Here is a 13,612-nt window from a genome sequence, read left to right on the forward strand (position 1 = left end):
ACACTGGGCAGCATCTTTAAGAAACCGAAAGACCGCCCCGCTACAAATCAGATCAAGGGAATTGTGTACAAAGTCAAATGCAAAACATGTGATTTCGCCTATGTGGGAGAAAGTAAAAGATCATGGAATTCGCGCGACGCAGAACATAAGCCTAACACAAGATCAAATAACGAAAGCGCAATACGATTTCACGCGGAAACAACAGCCCTTGACATTCATCCCGATCACGTAGACATCTTAGTGAGAAATGTGAACAATAGACAGCAACGCCTTTTCTTGGAAGTGCTACATTCTATTCACAGCTCGGCGGATAACCAGAACTGGATATATGATTTCCTGTGTTCTGATTGGCTCATTCACCGACCAAAACATTGTTCAGACCGCGAAAGGACTAAGCTCCAGTAGGACGCTGAGCAAATATGGCGTCGGTCCCCGAGTATTCCATGAACGAATATAACAAGCTCGAATGGTACAAGTAGAATCCCGATTAACTCACGTTTTCTTGAACCTCGAGCTCCGCATAACTTAAACCAGTGGTTGTTTTCCTTGGATGTATGTTACTTGTGGATTTACGCTTCAATTTAACGCACGCTTTCTCGAATCAATTTTCGTTTCCTCTGAAGTTTGGTAACTCAAGATTCCACCGCACTGCGCTGTACTTTTCATTATAAAGGATTTTTTGCACAAGATGTTGATTTCAAGGCTGACAGCCAAAGCATCATATACGAAAGAAAGATGCTTCGGCCTTAATATGTCGAATGCAGCTGAATATAATTTTTCATCAGGCCATTATGACAGTTGAAGTATTGTAGTACACGTTTCAAATAGAGCCTGCTCGTAGGCTTAATACAATTTAGCACAGATTTTTAGATGGGATCGTTTCTGTGTCACATTCAATGTTTCAGTGATTAATAAAAACATTTAGACTTAAAAAATGTTCCAGGTACATGTATGTTCAAAAGTTCTAATACTTTGTTCAGGATTATCCTGATAACAATATTCCTTGAGGTAAAAATGTAATTAATTGTTATTCGTTTCTAAAAATTGACTGCCACTACAGCTTTCAATTCCGGCACAGAATTCAGATTTTAACAAACCCATGTTAGATATCTTTCTTTGCTGCTGTCTCAGACACTTCATTCACTTTCTGTTTATACTCAAAATTTTGCTGTGTTTGTATTTTGTGTGCAATCAGGGTTGAAACGAACATTACAGTAACTTGATTCACATCACTCATTCAAAAGTTATTTTATTATGTTTATTGATCATATCATAACTTCCTTTTCCTGTTACTGCTTTCTTGCCATAACCTGCAAAAAATAAGATTTAGCAAATTGTATTAGTGCAATGAGAGCAGCTCAACTCATATAATTATTCCATCCTTTTACATATACCAGCTATCACTGGGAAGTGAAAATGATTCTGTCAGCATTTACATGCTGTTGAACTGTGGATTTTAGCTAGATCAAGATTCCCAAACAATATTTTACCATTTCTCTTAATCTCCACAGCCACTAAAATTTTACAATATGATGCCAAAGTCTGAATTGAAAAGATGATAGCCCCATTTGTTGAATTGTGCATGCACTGTATTGCATGGTGCTTTACCATGTGAACATTCCCCCATTATTGGTCAGCAAGAGATAGTTAAACTTGGTGGAAAAGTGTGGTAACATTTATACCATGGGTGATGATACAGAGAAAACAAGATTTGTCAAAATAGCACATGTACCAGCCCAGCCCAGCTTCTCCCCATACCCCAATCATGTCCACCTTAATTACCAGGTGGCTAGTTTCACTTTTTATCTTGTGTTTCATCCATAATAAAAAATCTGTACTTGTCAGAATTCAAAGGATCCTACATGTAGGATCATAATCTAATATGGTTTTAAATTAAGGATAATATGGTGGATAGCTAAGCAGTTAAAATAGGGGAGAACAGCAATCACAGGAGCTTTGGATATACATGTAAAATTATTATAATTATCAAAGGTGCTGTCAAATTAAAATTCTTATTTTTAAGTGCCAGAAATGTTAACACGAATTTAAAATTCAGTCAGTTACCCTCATCTAAACAAGTCATCCATAAGCAATAAAGTAAAATTTACTACAAAAATACTTGAAATAAAATCAAAGTTCATATGATATCAAATAAGTCAATGAGCCATGATTCAAATAATAATAGAAGATAAAGCCTGTTGTTGAGCCTAGTGGCTCATCAAGGCCAGAGCTTATCCTGATTTCTGTAGCATTATTAAAGTGGCTAGGCATATTTCTACAACCCCTGGATAGGATGCTAGCCCACCACAGGGCTACCCCTGACTGTAAATTCACTAGTGCCCATTTATACCTTTACCATTATTGGAAGCTACGGTAACCGTAAACAGGCTAACCGGAGTGTATAGTAGGTTAACCAGAGTGCGCAGTAGGCTAACCGGAGTGAACTGTTCACTCAGGTTGGCCTACTACACACTCCGCTTAGCCTAAATAGCACTACGGTTAGCCTGTTTACGGTTAGCTTCCAATAATGGTAAAGGTAACACAATATATTTTATTAGTCTGCATTCTGCATTCTGCAAATTTCAGAAACCGGAATAAATGAGACAATTAAAGTGTTTTTCACACAAAGGTAGTTATAACCTATTGAACCACAATGATTTTGCCTGCATGGATACAAATTTACCTTTGTGTAAAAAAAAATTTAATTGTCTCATTTATTCAGACTCATTGGACTCATAAAACAGGGAACCACAGTTAATGCTACAGCCTGACCAGAATGACCAGACCCATGACAAAAAGACAAAATTGCAAACTGGATGCACAAAAAAACACCAGCTATAACTGCAGAGCTGTTTTATTTGTGGCTGTGCTTTTATCAAGATGAATAAATTATTTGTATTGTTTTTAGCCAAGTATACTGATGGGGAATAAGAATAAATACAGCTTCAAATCGGGTCCACAGCATGCCATGTGTGATCGGTCAACGAGAAACACATCTGGCGAACTACATAATTGCATCTTCGAAAGCCGTGGAACAAGCGATGCAGTCATGGAACAACACGAAAATAACACCATGTAAAAGCAAATTTCATACACATTTACGACATATTTTTTTCAAAGAGGACAAAAAATGCTACATACCTGATTTTTCCATTTATGTGTCGTCCTGTCGCGTCGAAAACAGAGCAAAAATAGCACAAAATGGTACGGTTTCGGCCTCGTAACTCGTGAAAGCTTCGCAAAACGCCATTTTCTTCTCCACGCAACAAATCTCTATTGTTCTATTGTATTGTGTGCAAAGCCTTGTGGGAAAAGGCCGCTTTTTGGCCACAAAAAGAGCTCAGAAAAGAGAATGTATAGTGTGCCTTGCTTCGGCGGCCATATTGCCATTTCTGGTGACGTCACCAGATATCCAGTTCTGGTTATCCGCCGCACTGATTCAGGACATTAATATACCATTTTCGTATTCTCGGTATTGGACTGGAACTAGCTTCCAATGGAGGCTAATGCGGGTAAACTTTTCAAATTCAAATGACATGAAACTATTTTTTTATGATATTCCCCGCATTAGCCTCCATTGCAAGCTATTTCTAGTCCAAAACCGATAATCCGAAAATGGTCTTTTCTGTCAATAAGCATTCCACAAGTTTATTTAACCTTGGGAACATCTCTGGGGACCGGCGACATATAAAAAAAAAACTTATTATGCATGAAGTGAAACGATTTAATTTTGACAAAGGCAACAGAAAGTTGTTTTAACATCTTTTAAACCGTTTTTAAGATCAGCTATAAACCTTTTTTTATCAAATGCCCAATCATTGATAAACAAATTGTGGTTATTTTCTTGACATCACCGGTAACCAAAGCAATGGTATAAACTGTTAAGTAGACCCTTAATGAAACTGCTCCGGACAATTTTTTAACTTTGCAAAAAATTGTATCTTAACATGCTGATCATTTTTCAGTAATAAAAATTGGTGTCACCGGACTCGTTTTTGAGTTAAAAGCACTTAAAGCAAGATTAAAGATTGTTTTCTAGTTTACGGAAGCCAACTTTCAATTCACACTTACCATAAATGTTACACAGCAAAAAGACTTTTTACACGTTTCACTTCACTGTTTTAGGCGCAAATGAAAATTATGTGATACTGATTAAAACTTACCGTGCTATCCAAATACATAGTAATTGTCGCCTCTATCCAGTAGCTGCCACGGTTTCCTGACTTGCTAAATACTAACGAGTTTCCGTTGAAGACATTGAGAGTTCCAATAGTGGCCCCATACATGTGATAGTAGAACTTGAGACAAGACAGTGCTCCATTTCCTGATACAGAAAGCTCAAGGTTTGCGTTATCACCGGCGCTTCGGGGAGAGGATGTTTCGATGTACATATAGTATCCTGTACAGGAAAACAACACAAGAACCGGAGGAGATAAATTTGACAGAGTTAATCGGTAAGTTAATAAACTACCCCTACGGCATACTCTTAATTAAGTTGGAAAATTTTGCACCATCATCGATCAATTATATTACATATGCTATGTCACTCTTCTGCTGTATCAGTTTGCGGTCGTGTCAACTGGTCGTCAAAAAGTATGTAGCATTTTTAAAAAAAAAAAACGTATTTGATATGAAAATGAGCTTGTTGACTTAGCTCAAATATCAAGGTTGGCTCCACAACATTCACCCACAAAAAGCCAAACGTGCAAATTTATGCATTAACCTTTAACTTAGAATACAGCCTTGCGGCTTATTTTCATTGAGGTTTTGGTCCTTATTAAAAGCCCACAAGTGCAAGTTCTTGTTTTTTCTTTTATGACAGTGTAGATCTGTTTTGAGTTTTAAATTACTAATTAACCCACAACAGTATTAGTATTGTCATTAACACGCACACTCTGACATTTATTTAGAGCGTATAATAGCGTAATACGTACTTATATATTCCTTCGAGACGCAAATTGCTAATATTATATAATCTGGGGTATAATAGGAGTGCAAGCTAGTAAAATAAAGTCCATGAACCGCTCGACGATATCGATAACCTAGCGACATTCAGAAGTTAAATGCAATATGCGTTTTGTAGATACGAAAGTCACTATGTACACATTGCCTTCTAAAACGCATTTAGTTATCGTTGTTAAAAGCTTTTTCTGGCGGCATGTTCTTGTCAGGAAGCTCGGTGGTTTCTGCCTCCTTTTTATGAACCCTATTGAAAATCGCTTAATAAGGTCCCATCCCATGAGCCTCGTATATGTAAAAAACGTACCGTATCCGGTTGTATGATCCGATGAGGGTCCTGTACTCGAAGATGAGGTCGAGCCTGAGTGACGTGTCCAGTCGAACACATCTGAGTATGACTGTTGCCAGCCATAACACAAACTAGAGTCAAAGTCACATGACGTTACAGCGGGGCCTGAAGGAGTGGGAACAGAAGCACCAGTCGTTTTGCTTATTATCCATGACTTCAAGTAACGAATATTGGCGAATACAGTATATTTTGCGGGAGCGGCGCATGGTAATCCACCCCAACTGGTAGCTCCCTCCAGATACCATTTACCGCCGAACTCGCAAACAAGCGGCCCTCCGCTGTCACCATGGCAGCCTCCAATTCCGCCCTGGTCTTTGCCAACGCATATCATGGAGTCATCTATTTTGCCAGGATACGATGCCATGCAGCGCTGCTTTGAAACAAGAGGAATTTCAACCTGATTGAGCTCGTTTGGAGTGATGCCATAATAAGAAAGTGTTCCCCAGCCAGTTATCCAGCACGTTTTGTTGTTAAGGTCATCAAAGGGAAGCTGAAATCTGTTATCTGACAGGCAAACAAGACCAACTCCTTTGCCCAGTTGAGCAGGTTTTGACAGCTGAAGAAGTGCAATATCGTTGCTCCAACTGTTTGGGAAGTTGTACTTTTCGTGCTGGATGATTTTTACAACGTCAAAGCTCTGTTCTGTCCCAACAGAACCATAAGACCTGTAATGAGCTCCCAACCTAAAATGAAAAGAAGATAAGAATTTCATTATAAGTTATGCATGTTTGTTATTGCTCCAAAGAATCTCAAAACATATTGTTGCACTTAATCGCTTTCAAGCGTTTCCAAAGCTATTCATTCTTTTTTTAACATTTTCATTTCACTTGTTTAATGGTTTCACTTAAGGGGGTTCATCCAGTTTAGCCAGTATTTTCATTAAATTGTATCGCTTTTTTTTCGGGGATGGCAGGTAGGATTTACCGTTAACCTCGTTTGTAAAATTTTTTTGCAATAAAAAGCTTTATTGGTGTTAGGGCTTACAGTACAAGGAAACAATTAAAAACGAACAGGAAAATAAATAATAAGAAGAAATTATAAAAGTATTTACATGCGTTACAATTTGTTTTACATACAGTGCATACATTTATCGTTAAACTTAATTATACAAGGATACAAAGAAAACGTAGAAATAGTAGTATTGAAAAAAAAGATTACGTACTTGTATTTATGAGAAAAAAAAAAGAAAAAAGAAAAAAAATACAAAAGATTTCCATATGTTTCTTTGAATTCAGGCAGTTTGTTATTTTGGATCGCGATTTCTCTTTGTATATTAAGTCTTTCTTTTAAGAGTGACAGAAAACTTTCGAAGCATAGTTTTTCATCGTGTAAGCATTTACAGAATATAGAGTATTTCGCAATGAAAAGTGTGTAGTTTAAAGAGTACGAGTGCGTCTTTTTGTCAAGAATTCCATATTAAATCATACTGTTTGATAATGTGTCTGATCTTTTCTTTAGTTTTTCTGGACCACCAGTTTGAAATTGTTGATAAAGTTGAAGAGCAGTGTAAGAACATGTGATCTAAAGAGTGATCTCTGTTACGCCGGACCATATTTCAAAAACCATATCGCAATCCGTTTCAATCTTCGTCACTTTTGGCCATTCGTACCTTCTTTTGCATTTGGCGTGTTATTTAAATATTCCTTCGCTGTTTTAAGAGGTTTCACTGTTTGATGGTCATTTCCTATGCCTTAAGTTTGGGTAAAATCCGGCATGACACGGTCCCTTTAATTCTGCCTCCAAGGCTTTTGATCTAATGTAATCGAGAAGAAACTTAAGTTTGATCATCTTCGAAACTTTCTACTTACATTACTTTAACAGATGACGGTGACTTTCCATATATGCAATGAGTGGCCGTGACAACCCAAAGTGGATCTATTAATGAACCTCCACAAAACTGGCTACCATAGCTGTTTTGCAGCATTGCCTGCCATGGCCAGCTGTTAACTGGAGCAACTGTACCGCCAACGATTCGTGAGCTGCTCGGCCGAGATCCACAAGAAACTGAAATAAAATTACAGCATATATCGCTTAGTTAACGCCAGTTAACGCTAGTATGTTTTTTTTTTCCTACAAATTATCTAATAGTTTCTGAATGCAAAATAATACCGAATTCGCTGAATAGAGGATTCACTTGCAAAGCTCAAAATATGAATATGTGCAACAAAACCCTTATGAGCATAGTTAGCTTGGTTATTTTTCAATAAAGATCTTCTTAATTATTTGCATGAGCGTTAGCCAATCTGACATGCACTTATAAGAAACGGTCAATCAAACATGCACCTAAAGGGAATAATAATGGAATAATAATAACAATGGGAATTTACAGTAGGATCTTCCACTTAGTGGCTCTTCTTGATGCCACTGATACCAGATTGTATTGGAATTTGGAAGTGTTAGTTTTTGTGGAGGGAGGAAAACCGGAGAACCCGGAGAAAAACCCTTGGAGCAAGGACAAGAACCAACAACAAACTCAAATCGGGTTCGATTCCGGCCCCGTACCATATGTGGGTCACATTGGTGGGAGGTGAGCGCTCTCGTCATTCCGCCACCCCTGCTACCCTATAAGCGATTGATGTCATATACAAACGCAGGCTGAGTCAAACTCCTCAAGCGAGCATATGCATTTTGTAAGGCCACATCGACAAAAGAAGAAATTAAGATATATAAGAAATATTATTCTGTCTCAGCTTAACACCCAGATGTTAAATGATAAAAATATGTATAGGAAGTTAATTGGCAAAAACAAAACGTTGCTTAAAATAAAGTGCAATGTACATCAGTTACAACTGTTCGTACTGTTTTTAGTCGTGGCATTCGCTTCAAGAGTTATGTAAGGCCGCCCTCGTTCATCGACTCCAACAACTTTCACATTGTAATTTGTTGAATGTTTGAGACCACTTATTTCCGTATGTAATACGTTTCCATCAGTTATTTCATGGGTCAATGCATTCCCGTTCGTTCTGTTTAATAGGATGATGTAATGAAGGACTTGACGGTTAAGAAGACTGGTTAGGTTTGTCCACTGAATTAATATGCTGGTGCTCGTGGTGTTTTCTGCCGACACTGTCCAGCCAGGAAGCACAGCAGCTGAAAGAAATAATACTTATGTAAATTTGCGGGAAAGAAGTAGCTAAAACAAAAAAAACAGCAAAACATGCCTAAAAAATCGCATGAACTTTTTAAACGACGGACCATCGAAACGAAACGAACTATGGAATGAATAAACAATACGCTACATTTTAATTGCTGTTCAATTCAATTCGAATCATCTAGAGCTCTTGGCAGTATGGTAAAGCATTTCTTAAAATACAAGTAATCTATTCATAGTGTTTACTTAAAGATTCAAATGCAGCAAACCGTATTGTAGGTTTTTAACGCCGTATATGTGCGCAATTTTGCTGTGTTTTAACTGAATTAAAACTAAGCTAACCGTTTTCCATTTTCCCTTTATCGCCCGTATTTAATATAAGACGCTGGCCCAAACTGATCAGGCAATAAAAATATTTTTGTTTTATCAATCGAGCACAACTTAGGTGTTACTTATATTTTTAACGTACCTGAATTGAGGCTAGTACTTAAAACCACGTACTGAACTTTAACAAGGCTGTTTAATTTGCTCAAGCGGATGTTAACTGTAATGTTGCTGGATTTGCCGAATGGAACTTCGACCAAAGATGCGGCATGACTCGAACTACCCCAGCATCCCGTCTGATAAAATTGCATAGTTTCATTGCCGTCGAAAATCTTTACATACTCACTGCAAAAAATAATAAAACAGAATAATTAGTTCATATGGAAAGGTTCTAATTCTTTCTTGTGATGTTTTGGAAGCTGAAAAATTGCGAATTAACAACGAATTAAATAAGTTATATTTATATAATGTTCATGTTACTCGAAATACGTACACGCGTTAATTGTCTTAATGAACGTTGATCGCACCGATCATTGCGTTTGAATTTTGTTCACGTTCAGCTTTTTTCCCAATCCCGCCCTCCTTTGGCAGATTTAATTTCCCCAGATGGAAGTACAAAGTGCCCGGATATAGCCCAACATTGTACATTGATCTCATGTGTTAATTATGTAGAGATATATTTATCATTGGTTATTGTCCAGCATTAAAACTTACATTAGAGGTAATTCTCTACCTTCCGGTATTCAGAGATGCAATGGAACCTAAACGTTTTTGTTCAGCGCGAACACAAAGCTACATAGAAGTAAGGAGCAGGCTCTTCTAAAACTTAATCAATATGTCTCAACCAGAAAATTAATATTATTGCAAAAGTTTTCTAGTTTCTCTTGGACTTGAGTAAATCTCTTTATGGTTATAATTAATACTGATTTAAAGATAGAAACTTTACGGACAGTAACTTAAGTTTCACGCAAGAGGCGATCATCAGACTGAGTACTAAGTACTAAATTAGTATTTCGCTCTGCATATATATGTAATGAGCACTTCTATGAATGTGTGAAACAAGCTTCATTTTATTTAGTTTAATCATTACTGTAAATTTGATTATAATTACATGTACCTGCAGTAACTCAAATCCAGCTTATGAATCATAAAGAGACCAACTGCGTGAGTTATACCAACATTGCCTACTGTCCAGTAGCAGTACAAATAATTGTAATCTGAGTGTGTAACGTCTATGAGTCCAGCAGTTTGGTTTACAGTCATTTTGCACGCTGTTAAAAGTGACAAGAGCGAATCAGTAAGAAAACGTGTACATTACCAGAAGCAACATAGATCACAATCGATGTAGATGTTCTATCGACCATTATACAGTAGTTCACCACTAAAGTTTCTCTGATTCTGATTTGTTTAAATTGACCACGTGACGCAATATATTATAGTGTTCATCCGCGAGGGCACTATCAGCCCTTATAGTTCACCACTAAATTTTCTCCGATTCTGATTGGTTTAAAGTGATCACGTGACGCGATAGTGTTTGTGTCGCGGAACTATCGATCTGATAGTTGCCCCTTGGAAATTTGATGTTCTTAAAACTAGCATATAACCCCTCGAAGCGATATTTGTTTTAAAAACATCAAATTTCCGCGGGGCAACTATCAGCCGATAGTTCCTCGACAGAAACACTCTATTGTTCAAAAAAGTGCCCGTCCGAGCCGAGAAAAATGCTCGTGGATAGTGCCCGCCAGTGAATTTTTTTTGCAAAAAAAACTTGCCTGCAGACAAAATACCCAACCAAATTCACTGCATTTAGTGGGTTTTCTTGTCTGGTTTTGTGTCGTTAGTAAATTTCGGCTTTCAATTGAGTTTTTTTATCCTGAAATGAATTGAATTGGTGCGCGGAAGAAAATTTAGTGGTCTGATAGTTGCCCCCTTTAAAACATCAAATTTCCGCGGGGCAACTATAAGCTGATAGTTCCTCGACAGAAACACTCTATTGTTCAATTAATTTCCTCTTATTAACAGAGTGCAAGGGCCGCACTGAAGGATAGAAGCCCGAGAATATTGAAACAATGTCAATAATATTCAGAATGCCTCGAAGATTAGCAAGAACTTTAATACAGTGTGAAAGAATGTAAAAGTTACGTTTACGATGATAATCGGTGGAAATTCTTTAGTGTTAATACTGATGTATGGGGCCCAGTTCTCGGCCACTTTTGACGTAAACTTGTATTTCTTACCTCAGAAGAACCACAGTAACTTGAAATTTCGCCCAGAGCTAACTACATTATTCAGCTTTTTGTTGTAAAACTATCGACCGGTCAATAATTAATTTGCCCGAGCAATAATAAAAATAAAAGCTCCGTTTGTAGGCCCAGTTCTCGGCCACCCGGACCCAGTTTTCGGCCACCAAAAAGCTTGTGCTTAATTTTCTGTATAAAAAGGCTCAATTAATTTCCAAAGTCATAAAATCACTCTGTAAACTTATTTATGTTATGTCGATCCCAAATTATTTTATGAGACTTTGTTTTACTTTGGAAAAGAAGGTTTTTAACGCGCCTAGTTGCTTGCCTATGTGCAGGGTCTGGCAAACCCGCAGAACTACGTTGTGTGACCAATGCATTTAGATGGTTTATTTTGCAGTGAAAAGGTCTTGAAAGAGTTAGGTGTTGTAGAAATAATAGAAAAGACAAAAGTCAGCTCAAAACTTAAGTATTTAATTGAACTTTATTTTTAAAACATTTCTTTCTTTCATTATTGCTGCAGCAGATGAAATTATACTAAAAACAAAAGCTCTAAACTGTGATAGCGAGCAGGGTGGCGGAGAACTGGCAAATACGCAAAAGTCGCACGAAAAAATTTCGCAGTAAATTAAGACCAAAATTTACAACGGTTCAACAAAAATTAAACTTAAGCAGAAAGCTGAATTATTCTAAGTTTTGCATGCCAAAAATTAGCTCATTTCGTAGGGGCTCACGGACAAAATACGAATTTAACTACATCCATGAATTTTAAGGAGCCGTAAACAAACAAGTTTTCGAAAAAACAAATTCACCTACCTTCGCATAAACTCGACCGTGTGAGCTTTCTATAGCGAGTTGAAAGATCAAACTCAAGATACTAAGAGCACAAGAATCAGTTTATCGTTTGAAGGAAATAACTTTTTCTTTTAATTCAACTGTGGCGTGAAAAAACGCGTTGAACACAAAGTGGCCGAGAACTGGACCCGGCCGAGAACTGGGCCCCATACAGTATACGTATTTCCCAAACGCCTCTGAAAGAAAAGGGGTTTTTTAATTGTAAAGAGGTTTGCGACTGATTTTAGTCTTATGAGTATTCCCAAAGAGTTCCGCCTTCTATTTTTCAAAAAATTAACCAAGGTCAACCAATCTTTAACCGATCAATTATCAAGTAAGTTTCGCAACTCTATTTTATACAATCTAGGTTTGTAAAACATGCGCAGCGTACCTTGTCCAAGCGTGCTGTTTTGTAAACCAATCGAAAGGCAAAATTAACACTGATGAAGACCGTTTTTTTTTCACAATTTTTTCCTTCCTTGGGGATGATTGCAAGCTATAATTAGTTTATTGCATTTTTTACAATTATTGCGATATTGGTGTATTAAAAAAATCATTGGTTTTTAATTGAGGAGTGGTGCTTGAAAGCCGCTTCTTTACTGACACCCTTAGATGATTATCAACTAGAAGTTGAAAAAAAATCAAATGAACCGCCGCCGTTTCGAGCGTTAGCCCGCCTGGTCAGAGCGAAAACCAACCTAAATTTGGAAAGACCTACCTGTTGTTACGTAGTAGCGATAAGAACGCGGTCCTTCTCCTTTGGACGTAAAAGCGGACACGTAGATGTCGTAGCGTTGTCCTGGATTTAGTCCCGTTAAAGTTACGCGTGTGGTGTTAGGTTTCGTAACGTTTACACTACTGGCGTTTGAATATATAGAATAATACCCAGTCTTCTGGAAGTAAATTCTATATCCCAACAGCCGTCCATTAACATACTGCTGCCGAAGAGGACTCCAGTTAACAGTGATCTCAGTTGACCTCACGTTTGTGAAAGTGATGTTTGATGGTGCCCTGCTAGGAACTGAAAAAAAAAAATGTGACTACTACCAAAGAAAGAAACTCCTTACGACGTAGTGAATTGCAAATCAAGTATTGACATAGATCAAGTTTCTCAGCACAAACCTCCTTCTTTCGTCCAAGCTATAACTTCAGCACTCGTGTACGCTTGACCACTATCATTTACACCGACGACGCTCAATCGATATTCCCTATATTGTGACAGTCCATGAAATACAACAGAAGTATTTCCAGACAGGATGTCTTCGTTTAATATACTACCATTAGTGTTTTTGATAAGACCGATGTAATAAAGAACTGGCTGATGCAGGATTGGTGTGAGATTTGGCCAGTGGAGGGCAATACTTGTTTGTGTGATGTTACCAACAGATACACTCCAGTTAGCTACCGGCAGAGCTAACAAATAAAAACAAAATAATCACAGTTACATGTGTAAGGATAAACGTAATGGATATAGAAAGTGTGTTTGCGCTAATTTTTTTTCTTTTGTCATTATTCCAGATGAAACAAAAACTTAGAATAAAGAAGAGTTACAACAGAAAAACCACCACCCCCGCACTCGCCATAAAGAATTCCACAAAGCCAATAAAATTAAAGGCAAATTATATCATTGTACAAGGTCACAGTTGCGAGAAGCGCGATTCAAACGACTGTTTCAATGTGTCAGTTGTAGGTAACGCACAAGAATGCTTCTTGTGTATGTCAGTTTCATTGAGGCAGTTTATTAATTAATTTATTATTCTTTATTCACTTTTATAGCTGAAAATGCCAATTTTTAAAATAGTATCTTGGATCTTT

General features: G+C 37.4%; 1 long non-coding RNA gene across 1 annotated transcript; it reads right to left on the reverse strand.

The window, feature by feature from the left end:
- Nucleotides 1-1,240: 1,240 nt before the first annotated feature.
- On the reverse strand, nt 1,241-3,433 carry LOC144634745 (uncharacterized). Its single transcript, XR_013567258.1, has 2 exons — nt 3,142-3,433; nt 1,241-1,310 (listed from the first exon to the last, which is right to left on the reverse strand). It is a non-coding gene; the product is annotated as an uncharacterized LOC144634745 (long non-coding RNA).
- Nucleotides 3,434-13,612: the final 10,179 nt, after the last annotated feature.

The sequence above is a fragment of the Oculina patagonica genome, chromosome 13, assembly GCF_052425735.1.
Source record: "Oculina patagonica isolate OP01 chromosome 13, crgOcupat, whole genome shotgun sequence".
Lineage (NCBI taxonomy): Eukaryota > Metazoa > Cnidaria > Anthozoa > Scleractinia > Oculinidae > Oculina > Oculina patagonica.